The sequence below is a fragment of the Euprymna scolopes genome, chromosome 20 (genome assembly GCF_053919585.1).
Source record: "Euprymna scolopes isolate OS-2025 chromosome 20, ASM5391958v1, whole genome shotgun sequence".
NCBI classification, from domain to species: Eukaryota; Metazoa; Mollusca; class Cephalopoda; order Sepiida; family Sepiolidae; genus Euprymna; species Euprymna scolopes.
The window spans coordinates 90,967,309-90,984,122 of record NC_136501.1 but is presented as its reverse complement, the minus strand read 5'-3'; the positions used below and the strand labels follow the sequence as shown (position 1 = coordinate 90,984,122).

The window sequence follows — 16,814 nt, the reverse complement described above, 5'->3', positions numbered from 1 at the left end:
TATATATATAATTTTCAGCTAATTTTTTTAAGTGCAATAACATAAAATAAATAACAGGTAACTTTTTTAGATTCAATTTAAACTAAATTTTCATAACCTAATTTGTAAAGTTTATAAGCATGCACTTTGCAAATTGATAAATTTCAAATTAAGTCTTGTATTTTAATGTTTAAAGTTTATAGAAAAAACAATTTGCTTAACGATTTTCATGCTATGCAAAAAGTGCTTTTCTAACCTGTATCTCATTTTTTTTTATCTATAAACGATATCACTTTACTTAAAAAAAAAAAGAATTAAAAAATAAAACCTTTTTTTTTAGTATTTATAATAGAAAATAATTGTAAATAAGAATAAAGTAGTTAAAATTTCTAAAAAAAAAAAAAAAAATGTCTCCAAATTCTAAAATTGTTTCTAGTGAAAAAAAAAAAAGTTGCTTTTTCTGTACAATGACCATGAAGGGAAGCATCTGATTATTTTTTGGCATGGGTACTTCAATCTTGATGAACTGTTTTCTAAAGTTTAAACTTCATAAATCATGCCAGCGTTAAAACACTAATCAACTTTGTATCTGCTGCTGTAGTCTTAAACAGAGGTAAGCAAGATGGCTGAAATCTGTATGCCGATTATGTATTAAATGGAACTCAAATATTTTTTTTGTTAGCGAAATGCACAGAGATTCGAAGAGTTTATGGTGATGAGAGTATGCATGCCAAAATTTGGAGTATTTAAAAAAATAAAATTAAATAGCATTTCTTCCATGGTAGGGTGATTGTCCAGAAATGAAAATAAAACAGTAATTATCTTCTCTTTATTCATTAAAGAATTATATTAATTTAATATCAAGATATTAAAGACATGCCATACTTCAATGGATTTGATATCACACTTATACGGTATCATCAGTTTCTTTTTTTTTTTTTTTCACTTTTAATTGCTTTCTTTAAAACAAAAAAGTATTTTAAAACAAAGGTCGGTTCTTATTTAGAATTCAACGTAATTTAAAAAAAAATACAGAAAAATCTTTATGATGCATGTAACTCTCACAGAACAAAAATGTCATGTTCCAAAAGTCATATAAACTGATCATGTAGCTTTTTTGTTAATTAAAAAAAAAATCAAATTTTATGATGAGGAAGCCATTGTTTTAGAATGTGTTAAAATTCAAGGGCAACAATTCAGTTCGACTACAAAGATTTTGTTTGTATTCAAACTAAATAAAACTTTTTAATCACTAAAAATCGTAAATTTCGATTTTCTTAGTTTAAAAAAAAGATACTTGATCAATTTATGTATTTTTGGAATATGACATCTTTGTTCAATGATGAGTACATTTTTGCTTTTTTTTTTTTTTTTTTTTTTTTTTTTTTTAAATGAAGTCGAATTCTAAATATGAATCCAAGGGTCTTTCTTTGGTGGTTGAAAAATTAGTCAACTTTATCACTGAGGTTTTTGGACGTGGAAAAAAATCTGATTTTGGCATTTTTGATTTAAGATTCGACAATCGGTTGTAAGCAAAAAAAAAAAAAAAAAAATCCTTCAAATATTTTCAAATATAAAAAAATGTTTACTAATTTACTCTTGTGTATAGCATTTTAAAATATTTTTTGTTGCTTTTTCTCAGGTATTTTCAAAAAGAAAAAAAAATCCAATGACTCTAAAATAAGTCACAGATATTACAAACATTATAAAGTTACACTTGCAAACTTTTGCGTCCTACGACACATAGGGCAGTCAAAAAATGAACCATCATTTTCGATTTGAAGCCAGATCCAGAGCATAACTCTAGCTTCTTCTCATTGCAATCAAAGCTCTCTCAATTGTCTGCTTCCAGCTCATTTTTGGTTTTCCTCTTCTTTTTTTTTTTGATCAAGGGTCCATTGAAGCAGTTGGTTCGCAATACATCTAGGTGAATCTTATGGCATGTCTAAGCCAGCGCAGACATTGTTTGAAGATAATTGACAATACTACCTGTTGGTTAATGCAGTGTCTGACTTCTTGGTTGGTAATTCAATCAATTATAAAGTCTACTTGAAAAAGATTGTTTCTGAATATTTTTAGGTCATTGAAATTTGTGATAAAACATTTTAAAAACTAGAGTAAAAATGTTTTGTTTTTGTTTTATAATTTAAATGAAATAGACACAAAGTTTAAGAACAGTATCTATTTTTTTGTGAGGCTATACAAAATCAAAGTGAATAGCTATGATACTTGGCTTCTCACATGACATGCAAATTTATGCATGGAGTTGTACACGTAACACATTTACAATGCGTGTTAGAAACCAATAGATATCCTGACTATTCTCTGATTTTGTATAATATTGCCAAATATATATATAATATTGCCATATATATATATATATATATAGGTAGGTAAAAAAAAAAAATTAAATAAGCAAAATGTCCAATTTGAACACAAAGAAATTATTTAATTCAGTCTCTTTTTGCTTTTCTTTCTTTTCTTTGCTAGCTACACATTCAGTCAAATTATCATCCTATAAATATACCCCCTCCGCTCTCTCTTCACACACACACACACACACACACACACACACACACACACACACACACACACACACACATAATGTTTTTACACATTCGGTCAGATTATCATCTTACAAATATATCCCACCACTCAAACATACACATATATATATAAGCATATCTGATTGAACATGATAGTTTTTGGGGGTTTTTTTTTTTCGATTTTTCTGGATATCTTTTTTATTTGCCGAGCAGTCTTTTTTTATTTTAGCTGGCATATTGTATATAATGGCACCCAAAAGTTGTTGTTCAGCCATATTCTTCTCAAGCGCTTTAAAGTAAGAAAATCGAAATTAAAATTAAAAATAAAAATAATTCACCCCTAACCATCTTGCCACCCACCTTTTATAAACCAATAAAAATTTAAAAAAAAAAAAAAAAAGAAAGAAAAAAAAACTATAAATACACCAAGCCTCAAAGAAAAAGTAAACGATAACAACAACAATCGCTCCTGACGACGATCGGCTGCACCGATAGAAAGCGCTTGAGAAGAATATGGCTGAACAACTTTTGAGCGCCATTATATGAAATAAAAAAAAGACCGCTCGGCGAATTGAAAAAATATCCAGAAAAATTGTTGTGTTCAATCAAACGTGATTGAATAATGACTTGCTGGCAAAATACACACACGCACACACACATACATATATATGTGCGTGTGCATGTGTATAATTTTTTAGATAGATCTGAAGATTTATAAAAATAAATCTTAATCTCAATATCCCTAGTCAGAAATGTACGTTTCCATGAAGGTGTACGTATGAGATTCTGTGTATGTGTAAGTATACTTGTGAGATTTTGCATTTGCGTGTATGTGTATTTGTGTATTATATGCTAGGTTAGTCTATTTATGTTGAGTCTATTTAGGGCTTTACTAATTATGTATGACAAATTAAGGCACAACAACAACTCAAGACGATTCTCTATTTGTGTAATATTTAGGCACGTCATTCGAGCAACCTAGAATTGTTATGCAACAGCAAGAAGCAACCAATTTTAATTTAGGCAAACTGATATGCTGTTTTTTTTTTAATATATAATTTTTGGGGGTTTGTATTACTGTACACATACATTCGAAAAAGTTGTCAAAAAGCAAATATATAACAAATAAATGTTATCAAAGGCAAGATAAGTTACTTTTCTACCTAACTGGATATATTTTTCGCGTTTTTATTTAATGTAGCATGTTTATTCAGCTCGAAAAACATACTGTGTTTACCGATGTATTGGAAAATTCAAAATGGCGCCCGACTCTCTCATTATCACGGTAAGTTTGGGAAAAGGTGCTATAAATATAAAACTAGACAAAATACTGTTAGAAACTCGCTCAATATATGTTACCGTGACATAGGTTGACATATATTCGGTGGGTTTTTAATAGTATTTTGTCTAGTTTATTATTTATAACACCTTTTCCCAAACTTACCGTGTTAAAAAGAGAGTCGGGCACCATCTTTAATTTTCCAATACATCGGTAAACACTGTATGTTTTTTGGGCTGAATAAACATGTTACATTGACTAAAAACACGAAAAATATATCCAGTTTGGTAGAAAAGTAACTTATCTTGCCTTTGATAACATTTATTTGTTATATATTTGTTTTTGTTTTTTTTGACAACTTTTTCGAATCTATGTGTACAGTAATACAAACCCTTTTTATTTCAAACTAACAGGCTTAGATTTAGGAGAATTAAATAATTTGTTGATATATTTATTTTTCATTGTCATTGTTTCGTAAACATTGCTATTAAAAAAACAAGCAAACATTGATGATAAAAACATTTACGATTTATAAAAAATAATGTTTTTCTTTCTTTAAATCATAAATGTTTTTTAACTTAAAGGAAGTTTTTCTTTTTATGTTCGACTCTTTTTTTTTAATATTCTGAAAAAAAAAACGTATTTATTTTTTACAAAGATTTTTAGAGAAAAAAAAAAAGAAGAGTAATTTGTCATGCTTAAATATCACAGGAATTGAGAATCAGCAGGAGCAGCTGTTGGACATTTGCCGTGCCCTCCTTTCAGAAAAGTAAAACTGGTTCATTTAATAAAAATAAAATAACTGGACAACATCTGACACGTTTATGCAAATTTAGGCATTAAATCAAAAACTTATTTATATAAAATCTCTGTTATAAAAATTAATGTCCATTTTTTAACTGATTGATAAAGTTGATTGTTTCTTAAATACAAGCATTACTGTTACTGATCCCGTACTCCACCAGGTTCACAGAGGCACTGCATGTTGGATGAACGTTGAACCAGCTGGGTGCAGCTGTGGGTGAGTGCCTGGCTAACATCTCTATCTAATCAAGAATGTTGTCAGCTCACTTCTCCTTCTGTCTGCCCTGTTTGCTTTTCTCCCTGGACTGTTCATTACAGAATGGTTTTTGCAAGTCCGTCTAAGCGTGTTACATGTCCATATCATCTGAGTTTCCTTTTTTCTCACTGTGGTCAGTAGGTCTTCATAGTGACACACTTGTTGAGTGACCTTTCTGCGGACTTGATTCTTGATGACACGATCCTTGTATGAGATGCCGAAGAGTCTTCTGAGGCATCTCAATACCATCTCATTTCTCCTGCTTGGATCCTCCTTCATAGATCTGCGTTCAGTGTCTATGCTTCGCTTGCGTAAGGCATGTAGAAGATGACTAGTGCTTTAAATAGCTTCACCTTGGTTCCGAGAGGAAACTCTCCACACAAGCATATCAACATTTAAAATAAAAGAATTCTAGTAACTAGTGCCATGGTTCCTGTGATATTCCAGACATAATTCGGAATTGGGTTTATCAGAAAGATGAAACATTTTTTTTTTTTAATCTTTGCTTGAACCATCCTTCTCTCTCCATGTGGTGACACTGAGGCAATATTATTTTCGATATTGATGTTTTTCGTTCTCAATTCTTGGAGATTGTAAGATGTGGGCGAAGAGCATAAACATATATTTAAATAAGATCAAAGTTAGAATGAAAAAATTTTAAAATAAAGTTTACTTCTATATGCGCTGTTTTAAATGTTAACATTCATCGAGTTTTTACATTGAACAGTTCTTGTAAATTTTCTAAAAATATATATAACTATATTTATAATTTAAAAATTTATACAAAAATATATATAATTTTCTAAAAATATATAACTAAGGCAATCAACTAGCATCTATGCCATGTTCACGACTTCTATTCGTGCGAACACTCTAGTCGGCATTTAATAGTTTTTAATTCCTTTTATTCCTGTGGCAATTGTTTGGTGGCCCTGAGATAGGGGCTTGGCAAATGGAGCAAAAGGTGGCTTTGTGGCTGGGCTCGAATCTCATGACTGGCAGGAATCGTTACCCTACACTGATGATTGCGTAAGCATGAAACACTAGTAAAAATAAATAATTATTATTTAATTATAAATATATATAAGGAATTATTTTTGTCTACGTATTTTGTTAGAGATCTGTTCTAAGTTTTCATAAAAAAAGCAACATCTTTTTATTGTATTTTTTTTTTCTCTCCTTTGCTTTCTGGAATTTCATCGGGGAAATGGTATTTAACAGTGAATATGTTTTAAAACTAGTATCCCATTTCTCGTTGACAAATGATGACAGTAATGTTGGATAAATTTTTTTTTTTTTATAATCTTTTCATTGAATAATTATAAACGTAATAGGCTGTACAAGAAGAGCGGAAACATATTTAAACAAGATCAAAATGAAAAAAGAAAAAACCTTTAAAAGACTTGTGTTCATTTGAGACAAAAAATTGTTGCGATTTCGATGCATGAACTCTGTAATGCTATGGCAATTCAGCTGATACGTTCTTACACCATCACCTTCAGAGGTAACACACCAACATCCGTATAGAATGCAGCTCTTTGTTTTACAAAACGCCTTTTGTTTTTTTTAATTCTTTTTGTTTGAGAATTTTTCTCCGGGAGTGATATGGCAATCTTCTGATGAGTCGCATGAACAAGAAATCCTCATAATTATATATTTATTCCCGGTTGTTTGTTTGTGCATGGAACAATTGTCAAGTTACATTGACTTATATTGAAATTTAGCAAGAAAAAAAAAATGAATAAAAGCTTTATCATTGGAATTCAAAATACCATTATTTACTTAGAAGTGGTAATATATATATATATATATATATATATATGAATAAAAAGGAAAAACCTAAAAGAGTAAAAACAAAAATAAAATCAACGTTTCGTCCCTATTTCAGGGGACATCATCAGGATTTCTAGGCGAGAATGCACAGGAAGACGGTCATATCACATGCGAAAGAGAAGTTTAGTTCTCTTTCTGTACTGTTTTTCTCTCCAGTACAGAAAAAGAACTAAACTTCTCCTCTTTCGCATGTGATATGACCGTCTTCCTGTGCATTCTCGCCTAGAAATCCTGATGATGTCCCCTGAAATAGGGACGAAACGTTGATTTTATTTTTGTTTTTACTCTTTTAGGTTTTTCCTTTTTATTCACATAACGTCTAAAGCATCGTTTATATCTTGCTTTATTTTATTCATATATATATATATATATTTAAAAAAAAAAAGTTATCAAACAAAAAACAAAAAATTTAATAAAAAGTTTTGCTTTTTTAATTTTTTTTTTTTTTTTTTTTTTTTTTTTGCTTGAGGATTTTTCTCCAGAAGTGATTCGATGATCTTCTGCATAAACGAAAGATCCTAGTCATTCTGCTTATTCCCAGTTGTCTATGCATGAAACTATTGCCATGGTATAATTGAATTATTTTGAAATTTGTCAGGAAAAAATTGAATAAAGACTTTGTGATTGGAATTTAAAATAAAGTTTGCTTCTATATGCTCTGTTTTTAAATGTTGACATTCATTGAGCTTTTACATTGAACAGTTCTGGTAAATTTTCTAAAATTATATATATATATATATATATATATATATATATATATATACACACACACACACACAAATATTAATTTTAAAACTATGCATATATATTCCATTCTTTGGAATATGTGTATATATAGTTTTAAAACAAATATTTGTATTTTAGTTCTGACATTCGTGATCGAGCACTTTATTTGATTTCTTTTCATCGCATTATGACATCCTATATAGATAGATAGAAAGATAGATATTAGAAACAATTTTTGTCTGTTCAAGTTTTCATAGAGAATGCAAATTTCTAATTATTTTTTCTCTTCTTTGTTCTCTGGAATTTCATGAGTGAAATGGTATTGAACAGTAAATATGTTTTAAAACTAGTATCCTGTTCCTCGTCGACAAATGATGGCAGTAATGTTAGATATATTTATTTTTTTTTAATAAAATTTCCATTGGATAATTATGAACATAATATGCTGTACAAATAATTTAAAAAATGATTTTCAATTTATTAGATGTATTGGTTAAAATGAAAAAGTCTACTTTGTGACGGCTTCCAGTATTATATATATATATATATATATATATATATTAAAGTGCAAACAAAGCACAATTTTTGTCCACATAATTTGGTTCTCTGAGAAACAAAAAATATCTATTGATGTGTAGAGGTCACATTGTTATACTCGAAGAAGCCCGGAGAATGTATCTGCTGAAATATTGTCAAAATATAATTTAAAAATGTAGTTTATTCATCTGAATAGCAGCAACTTTTTTTGCATGTTAACAAACGTTCATAGAATCAACAAGGCAACTATCTTTTCTTTTTTCTTTTTTTCCTTTCTAATAAAGGAAGAAAAAAAAGAACAAAAGAGACTGTTTTATTTTCAAACAGTTTTTGGGAAGGATCCAGTGAATATCTGTCTTTTAAAGGTTGAACCATATGTAAATGCAGCACCCCAGTTCACTTCGTCTCAGAATAACATTGTTACCATAAAGCGAAATTGAAACCAATTTATATTTACTTCTTGCAATAAATAAAAATGCTGTTTGAATTTGAAGCAATAAATTCATTCAACATACGACTAGCTTTATGAACACATTTTTTAAAACTTATTGTTAGCAAATTTTATATATTTTTATGGTAAATTAATTTGTATAATACAAAACACCCAAAAAAATTATAAGTTAGAAACCTTAAAAATATTTATTTGTAAGGAGTAAAAATTATTTGATTGTTTTAAATGGAAAATGTTATTCTATGACGAAGTCAGTTTGAAAATACATGTTTTATTTACATTTGTGAGAGCATGAATTTGAACGACTTCACATACGGTGTTGGGCTAAACCTGCCCCTTTCAACTGTCACAGTAACGACGGTGCTGAATATACACATGGTTTTAATATTTGAATTATTTAGATTATTCAGATTACTGTTCTCATCTTGAATGTTATTCTCAAAGAACGTTTCATCCAACATAACCTTTTTCATGTGTATCTTGTTGAACTCAGAAATCTTTCTGTTGAAACTTCATGCAGATTCCCGACTTTAACAAAAAAGTTAGCGGTTACATCATCCGAAACAGGTATGTACAGTAGGTCTATTGCGTTTAATAACATGGAATCACAAGAACTTTTGTAACTGACCGAAGTTGACTTTTTGTTTGGCACAGCCTCATCAATCGTTGGAGTGTTATAGAACCTAGGATTTCATATACTCGGCAGAAACCAGGACATCAGGCTCGTTGAGGGTTATATATAACCCTAGCTCCTGACACAGGAGTCATGCCGTGAAGGGTTATAAGAATAACACTCAAGATGAGAACAGTAGTCCAAGTAATACAAAAAAAAAAAAATCCTCATCTCCAAAAATTCAGAAACATTCTATGTCATTAACACGTATGCTGCCAACTACAAGTATTCTCATACACTGGTATTTGCTTAGTCTTCCCCAGTAAGAGTAAACTCGTAGTAACGAAATTCTTTTTTTATTAGTCAATACGCACTTGGCACATATGATAACTGTCTTTAACTTGAACTGGCATCTCAAAATGACATAATTTGAACGGTATGTTTATGAGTTATCAGGTATTTGGCCCTTGCTGTGTATTATGCTTTTTTTTTTTTTTCAAGCAAATACATATATAAGTTATAAGTTGAATGATTCACTATAGATAAAAGTTGATTTGAGTTATTTTTATTACAAAAAATATGCAAACTGATAAAAACTGACAAGTCCTTTGGTAAAAGTGGTTTGTGAAAATTCCTTTACCAATAAATACAAATTTAATATATATATATATATATATATATATATATATATCCATCCACCATATTATATTCATGTGCATTATCTGTTGATTTTATGTTTTGGAAATGTCAGAAAAATAGCTTAGCAATGGCAATAAATTTAATACAGCTATAGCTGGCAGCGAATGTTAAAATCGAGAGTGAAAAGAGGCAGAATTATTTGGATAATTCAGACATATTCTCATCTTGAGTATTATTTGCACAACATTTCGGTCGATGTAACCTCCAACCTTCTTCAGGTGTATACGTCGCCATGTTTGATACAATATTCTTTCAAGTGTATCTTGGCAAACTTTAGAAACGATTCCTAAGTTTGACGAGATATACGTCAAGATGAGAACAATAGTCTGAACAATACAAGTTTTAAAAAAATCATCATCTCAAAAATTCAGAAACATGATTTGAATTTTTTATAATAAGAAAAGAAGAAAAAAAAATTCAAATTCATTTAAGTTTCTTTTGTATTTCTTAAGGAACTTTAGTGATAAAAAAAAAATGCATCTTCAAATTCTGAATAAAATGTAAACTGGTTTTTCACAAGGAAATGCGTCAGTTTTATAATTGCATTTTTGCTTATTAATTATTAATTATGAGGATTTAATTTGTAATAATGACTTTGCTATGAAGAATTGGGACCGTGCTATCATCAAAATTAGTTTGAAGCTGCTGAATGAAAGTTTCGTGATTTTCTTTTTCTGCAAATGTTGGCCAATTTTTTCAACAAAAAATATAATTATTTCTGTTAATTTAATGAAAAATTAATTGAAATAAAAATGAAAACAATATTCTTTTTTTTCTTTTTTGTTGTTATAAAGAAAATAAAGTGAATAATTATTGAACATTTTTTACGAGATTAAAATTCAAATCAAGAACAAAAAATATTCATAACAAAGTTTTATTTGTAATAATATAACTATCGTATGAAGAATTAAGACTGTGCTATCATCCAAATTTTCCCGGCAGTTTATGTATAATATTTTTTGAATAACAAACAAAAAAATTTCATGATTTTTTTTTTTAATGGATTTTTTTGTTATTTAGTTTTTTTTTTTTGTTTTTTTTAATAATAAACTAATGACAGCAAGTAAATGTTTTCTTAAATGGCATTGGCTGCTGTGATTTTATTGGCTCAGCTTTTTGACATCTTCCAGTGTTGTACGCAAATTGGTTGGAAAATTTTGACAATAGCACGGCTCTTATTCTGCATAAGTACCTAATTTTTTTACTTTTAAAATATTCAGTTTAATCTATGGAACAATGTGAATATTTTAATATTTTCATGTTGTTTTGAGTTTATGGTGACTGGAATACTACTACCACTACTACTATTAATGATGATGGTAGAGGAGGAGGAAGATCGAATTTTATACAAAATTATCTGTGTTTTGTGCACACAAATGAACTTATTACTTCTTTTAGCAAATGGGCATTTACCATATATGGTCATACCAAGGTGAGAAGACTAAAACCAAATGATTAGAAGAAATTAAAAAAAAAAAAAAAAGGATTCATAGGTCAAATATTATTTGTCTCTTGCATGACATAAATCGGTCCAGGTTTTTTGATCATGTACTAATCTTGTCGAATATGCAGACTCTGTAACCGTAATAGTTATCACTCGACAACATCGCAATTTTTTTTTTATGTTAAATGATTTAGAAAAGTCTTAATGAAACAAAATAGTTTATTCGTTTCCGATAATAAAATTTGTATTTTTTGGTAAATTTGAAGAACAAATATTTTTATTGGAGTCAAATCTCTAACTCATTTTCGCCCATACAAGGTGTATTGCCAGTTAGAATTTAAGGAGCTACTATTTGGCATCATATCTAACAAAGACTGTGGGGAGTTGAGTAGCAAGATGTTGGTTCATATTACAATTAAACTTCTGCATTTCAGTACAGTCAGGGAAGCAGGAAATGGGGTGGAAATTCTAAAGTTTAGCAGTCCGAGAGAAGAAACTATTAGAGTAGAAAGCTTTTATGGATCTCAATAATGAATGGGTGCGATTTTGCTGCTTGTCGGGTTATTGGAGTCAAGTCTGCAACGCTTATTAAATGTCAGGTGTTAACTTTTATGGATTTACCTGTTTTGACATTTTTCATTCAATTTCAGTTAATAAAACCCTGAAGATGATTCTTGGCAGAATCGAAAAGTACTTGGAGTATAATTTTTTTTTCTTTTTATGTTAATAATTTTAATTTAACAGTAAAATCATATTAGAAGAAGCGAAATATGAAACAAACGGCTCAATAATCGAATCAAACTTGAAAAAAAAATTACTTGGAGGAGGCAAAATACTGTATTTAACTTATTCAGATTTCTTTTTATTATTTAAACAATTGTAAACATCTTGTAGATGCTCCGAGGTATCAAATAGTTTTCCTGCGAGTTTTGTGCTTCAAAGTCATCAAACCCGGTTCACCAGCAACCCTGGTATTTCTCAAAAAAAAAAAAAAAAATTTCCAAAGTTGCTATTAAGTCCCAGTTTTTCTCTTTTAAGATAAATGCACACATAGATAAACGAAAAACGTTTTTTTTTTTTTTTTTATTAAAACAATGCTGACAATAAAGGAAAAAAAAATCATTTTCGAATGTTTAGCATTAAAATTAATACTCTTTTTTACAAAATATTTGACTTTTTTATCAAGGATAATTCCTTAAGATAAAAGAGTCATTACTTTGTATAAAAGGGGGGAAAAAATAAAATATGAATATATATATATATATATATATATATATATATATATATTGTGTACAGAAAGTTGTTAAATGAGACAAGTCATTGGTACCATTGGTTTCAAGCCTGATTATTAGGACCGTTTAAGATATCCTTATCAAGCTCTCTCCAGCCAAGAGACGAATATTGGCTGAAGAGAGCTTGATAAGGACATCTTAAACGGTCCTAATAATCGGGTTTGAAACCGACGGTACCAATGACTTGTCTCATCTAACAACTTTGTGTACACAAAATATAAATACGCTCATATTTCGGATTTTCCTTTTAAGTGAGCACTCTGCTGGATTTCTTTTTCCAAAAAACTAATCATATATATATATATATATATATATATATATATATATATATATAAATATTGGTTCATAAACTTATTTATTTTATCAACCCCTTTTGGTGTGGGGGGGGGGGGCTATCTAGTGGTAAAAAATGAAAGCTTTGTCTAAGACAAATTTTTGAACCATAACGGTGAGGGTTAATATCTAAATAAACAAAATAGACTTAATGGGATTTGAACACCGTTTGCCGATTCAGTAGTTTGTTGGTATAAATGGCTATCATCAACACAAAATTTTTTTGTGTTTAAAATACATTCTTTTATGAACTTGTTGTTCATATGAATAATTTCTCACATGGATTTCTTATAAAAATTCTTAATCTATTAAAATGTAATTCTCAAATTGCTGGAACACAATTGCCAGATCATCATGTAACTAGTGTAAATAGTATTTTTTTTTTTATAAATACTAACCGTCTAGAGAATGAACTCTACAGGAAACTTTCAGATGAGATTTTTAAAACGAAAATAAATTTACTGGAAGTTAACCGATGTGATAAAAAATGAAAAAGTAAAAAAAAAAAAAAAACAAATTAAAAAATGTTTTTTTTTTATTCTTAATGTTAAAATGGAACTGCATATTCATTTTGAGTTGGATTTTGTGTTGTGTTTTTACAGTGAGATGCCCACGAGAGGGCATAAAAAATTGTATATGAAAAAAAAAAAAAAAAAAGCAAAAAAATATAAAAAGTTAATTTAAGAACTCTCCCCCTCCCACAGAAATCTTTCAATTTTTTTATGGAACCTTTTCTTGATTAAATGAAATTTCAAATAAACTGGTTATTTTTCTGCACAAAAAAACTCCAATAGAAATATCAGCGTATCACAAATGCATTTTTTCCAGTAGTTTTTTTTTTATTTGTTAAACTTTTTATCCGCGCAATTTTTTGTCGCAATTCCATGGAAGACCCCTCCCTCCCATCTCCCTAAGAAAGAATAAAAAAAAAAACTTAAAAATACCTAAAACGGTACAAAATTGTAAAACAGTTTTTGTCTGAACCTTTGCTGTTTAAACTGATCATTATTTGTGTTGTTTTTATCATGTTCGGATTTACTGACTAAACCTTAGCAGCCCTGCCCCCTTTTTGTAAGCCACTTAATTTGATTACATCATCATATAAAAAAATTTTAAGACCCTCAGAAAAAAAACCTATAATAATAAACTAATAATAAATTTGTTTGAGTATCATATAAGCAGTAGGATTGTCGTAAAATACATTGTGCAATATAACAAGAAAGTGGACTTATTACGACAATCGTAAAATCCATTTTGTTGATGCTTGTAGCTCACTTATTGGTTTCTTTTCAGGTTTTAAATCATCATACCTGCTTCAACAGTAACCAAAGCATTTCTCGATTCTTACATTGGGTGATGCAGCAGATCATCTATGATCATGCCATATTTAAGAGCTTTTTTGGAATAGATTTTATTATTTCTTGGATATAGTGTAGTTCAACAGTCGGTGCATTGTCTTTCACATAAGCGCACACTTTTTCGTGCATGTGCGTTTTTGCTATTGAGCAATCTAGAATGCAAATCCACAAAACAAAGTCTTTTTACATACGTGCACGGTTGCTGTTCTTCATTCTCCAATTGTTTCTTTTCCATGTGTGGATAGTTGATCCCCTTGTGATTGTGGCTCTTCTGTTTAATTTAAGACGACTCTACTCACACGTGGAAATACAATGGAGACTTGCTCTGCTTTGTTTTAATTAGAGAGATTAGGTTATTTATAGGAGGAGACCAATATCTAATTCTAATTACTTCTAAAATTGTTTTTCTAACTTAAACAATTGTAAACATCTTGTGGATGCTCAAAGGTCGGGTATCAAATGGTGAAATAGTTTCAATGCAAATTTCGTGTTTTATGTTGTTAACCTCTGCTCGCCAGCAACCCTGACATTTCTAAAACAAAAAAAATATTTCCAATAATACGGGCTGAGTCTTGAGGCAACATCCACTTAGATTCTCTCTACAGTGTCAGATGCACGTCACCTGCCTCACTTCCCAATTCCGACTGACTAGAAACTCTGTTCTGTTCCCCAAACATGTGATGTCATCTCCATGTCATATCACTTGATACCTGCATTTCTAGCACGCAGAGCTAACCCTTGACACCTGCTTCAACCACGCCAACTGTAGCTGGGTTTATTTCCGTTTGCTGCCAGGTTATCCTGACATGTATTTATGTGAACTTTAATATAACCTCTGCTTACTGGCATATGGTCTCGATATACAACGATAGCCATTCCAATATAACCAAATGTTAGCTTTCATTTAATGTATGTAATGTTTTATGTGACAGATGGCAGGAAGAAACCGGCAGTTCAGATGGACTTTTATATTTACTGTATCTGACTCGTGTTACTATAAAGCCGACTAGAGAACAACTTAGCGCCCCCCCCCCCAACAAGTCTCCCAGTTACAAATAGGAAAATTTGAATGCACACCATTGTTATAGTTTTGTCACATTTTAGCCGAAAGAAAAACAAAATAGCAATGACAACAATCCGAATATAAACAATGCAAATAATTAAAAAAAAAAATAAAAAAAAGACCCCCCCCCCTAAAAAAACATAAATAAATTGGGTGCTTATGCAGTATAATGGGATTTAAAGAAATATATTTGAGGTTTAAAAATTAACAAAAAACTGTTACGTACTTACATGTCATCTCGGAATTAGTAAAATTTCCAAAAATTACGAAAAACGATTGAGTCAGAAAATTAATTACAAATAAGAATAAAATTTATTGTATTTGATAATTTTGAAGACTTCTTAAAATCCAGGGGAGGTAACTGCAGTCTATGATTTTGATAAAATAATTATAATCCGTCATTTAAAAATAAAAAATGGTGGACAAATCAACAGAGATTAGTCCATTCCTGTAATGATCTGGTCCTTATTGATTTTATTATTTATAGTTTATTTCCGTGCAGTTCTAAGAGGTTCACCCTCCCAGGCTTTGCCTTCTCTCTTTGAGAGGGAATTAGTTTATTGCTAATAGAAAGAGGCGCCCTCACCATGGGCTGCCCAGGCACTTTTTGCAGGTCAGAGCGCCTCTCTTTTTGTGGCATTGATTCTTAATCCCACTTTCTGACCTAAGTTCTTGCAGAAAGAACTAAAAAGTATTTATTTATTTATTTATTTATTTATATTTTCTTTTGTAAAAAATAGTTCTAGTAGATTCCTACTCAATCATTTTCTGTAAATTTTAGAATTTTTACTAATTTCGACATGACATGTAAGTACGTACTAGTGTTTTTATCCAAAATGTATTTTCTGAAATCCCATCATACTATAATTATAAGCACCAAAAATTGAATCCCACAATTTAGTGGGTGGTATTATACTTTGAAGTATATGAAAGAGGTATGTACCCACTTCTTCTTTGTTATTGTTTTTATGTTTTTTTTTTATTTAATGATTGAATTTAAAACCCTGGCCTTACCAAATTGTAGTATATCACTGGTAGTTCTACTGCTGCTGTTAATGTACAAAAGTAAAAATAGTCCGACCACTTTTGCCCGCTTTTTTCACGAGTTAATGAAAGTTTTCTGCCACAATGCAGGATGGGGTAGACTATTTTCAAGGCTAATATCTTTGTAAACCAGAGAATTTGTTATTTTTTCTGCTTTGTTAAAAATCGCCTATCCATGTGCATATATATATATATATATATATATATATATATATATATATATATATATATATAAATATAAAATTATATATAAAAAAAATAAAATAAAAGTATTGAAAAAATATTGCTTAACTGTTTATTTTCTTCTTCAACATTTTAGCTTCGCTTTTGATAGTTTATTGATAGCTTTTTTTTTTTCATTTTTCTACATTGCTGTTCTTTTTTTGTTGTTTGTTTTGAATAATGGTTGAACTGCTTTTCTCTTTTCCCTGCTTAATGAAACGTTTCCAAAAAAAAAATTGTTAGCAAAAAAAAAATAAAATAAAATAAATAAATAAAATAATAATGGGTAGAAAGAAAAATAAAATGTAATATTTTCTTTATGCTAAATAAAATTT

The 16,814-nt window shown here is 29.5% G+C and overlaps 1 protein-coding gene and 1 long non-coding RNA gene across 3 annotated transcripts in view; both read right to left on the bottom strand.

Moving 5' to 3' along the window:
- Nucleotides 1-16,814, bottom strand: part of LOC145241644 (myosin light chain kinase, smooth muscle-like) — a 224,373-nt gene that overhangs the window by 3,256 nt on the left and 204,303 nt on the right. The window lies entirely within an intron of this gene.
- LOC145241647 (uncharacterized) lies at nucleotides 2,374-2,694 on the bottom strand. The gene is made up of 2 exons (XR_013862593.1): nucleotides 2,553-2,694; nucleotides 2,374-2,520 (listed from the first exon to the last, which is right to left on the bottom strand). It is a non-coding gene; the product is annotated as an uncharacterized LOC145241647 (long non-coding RNA).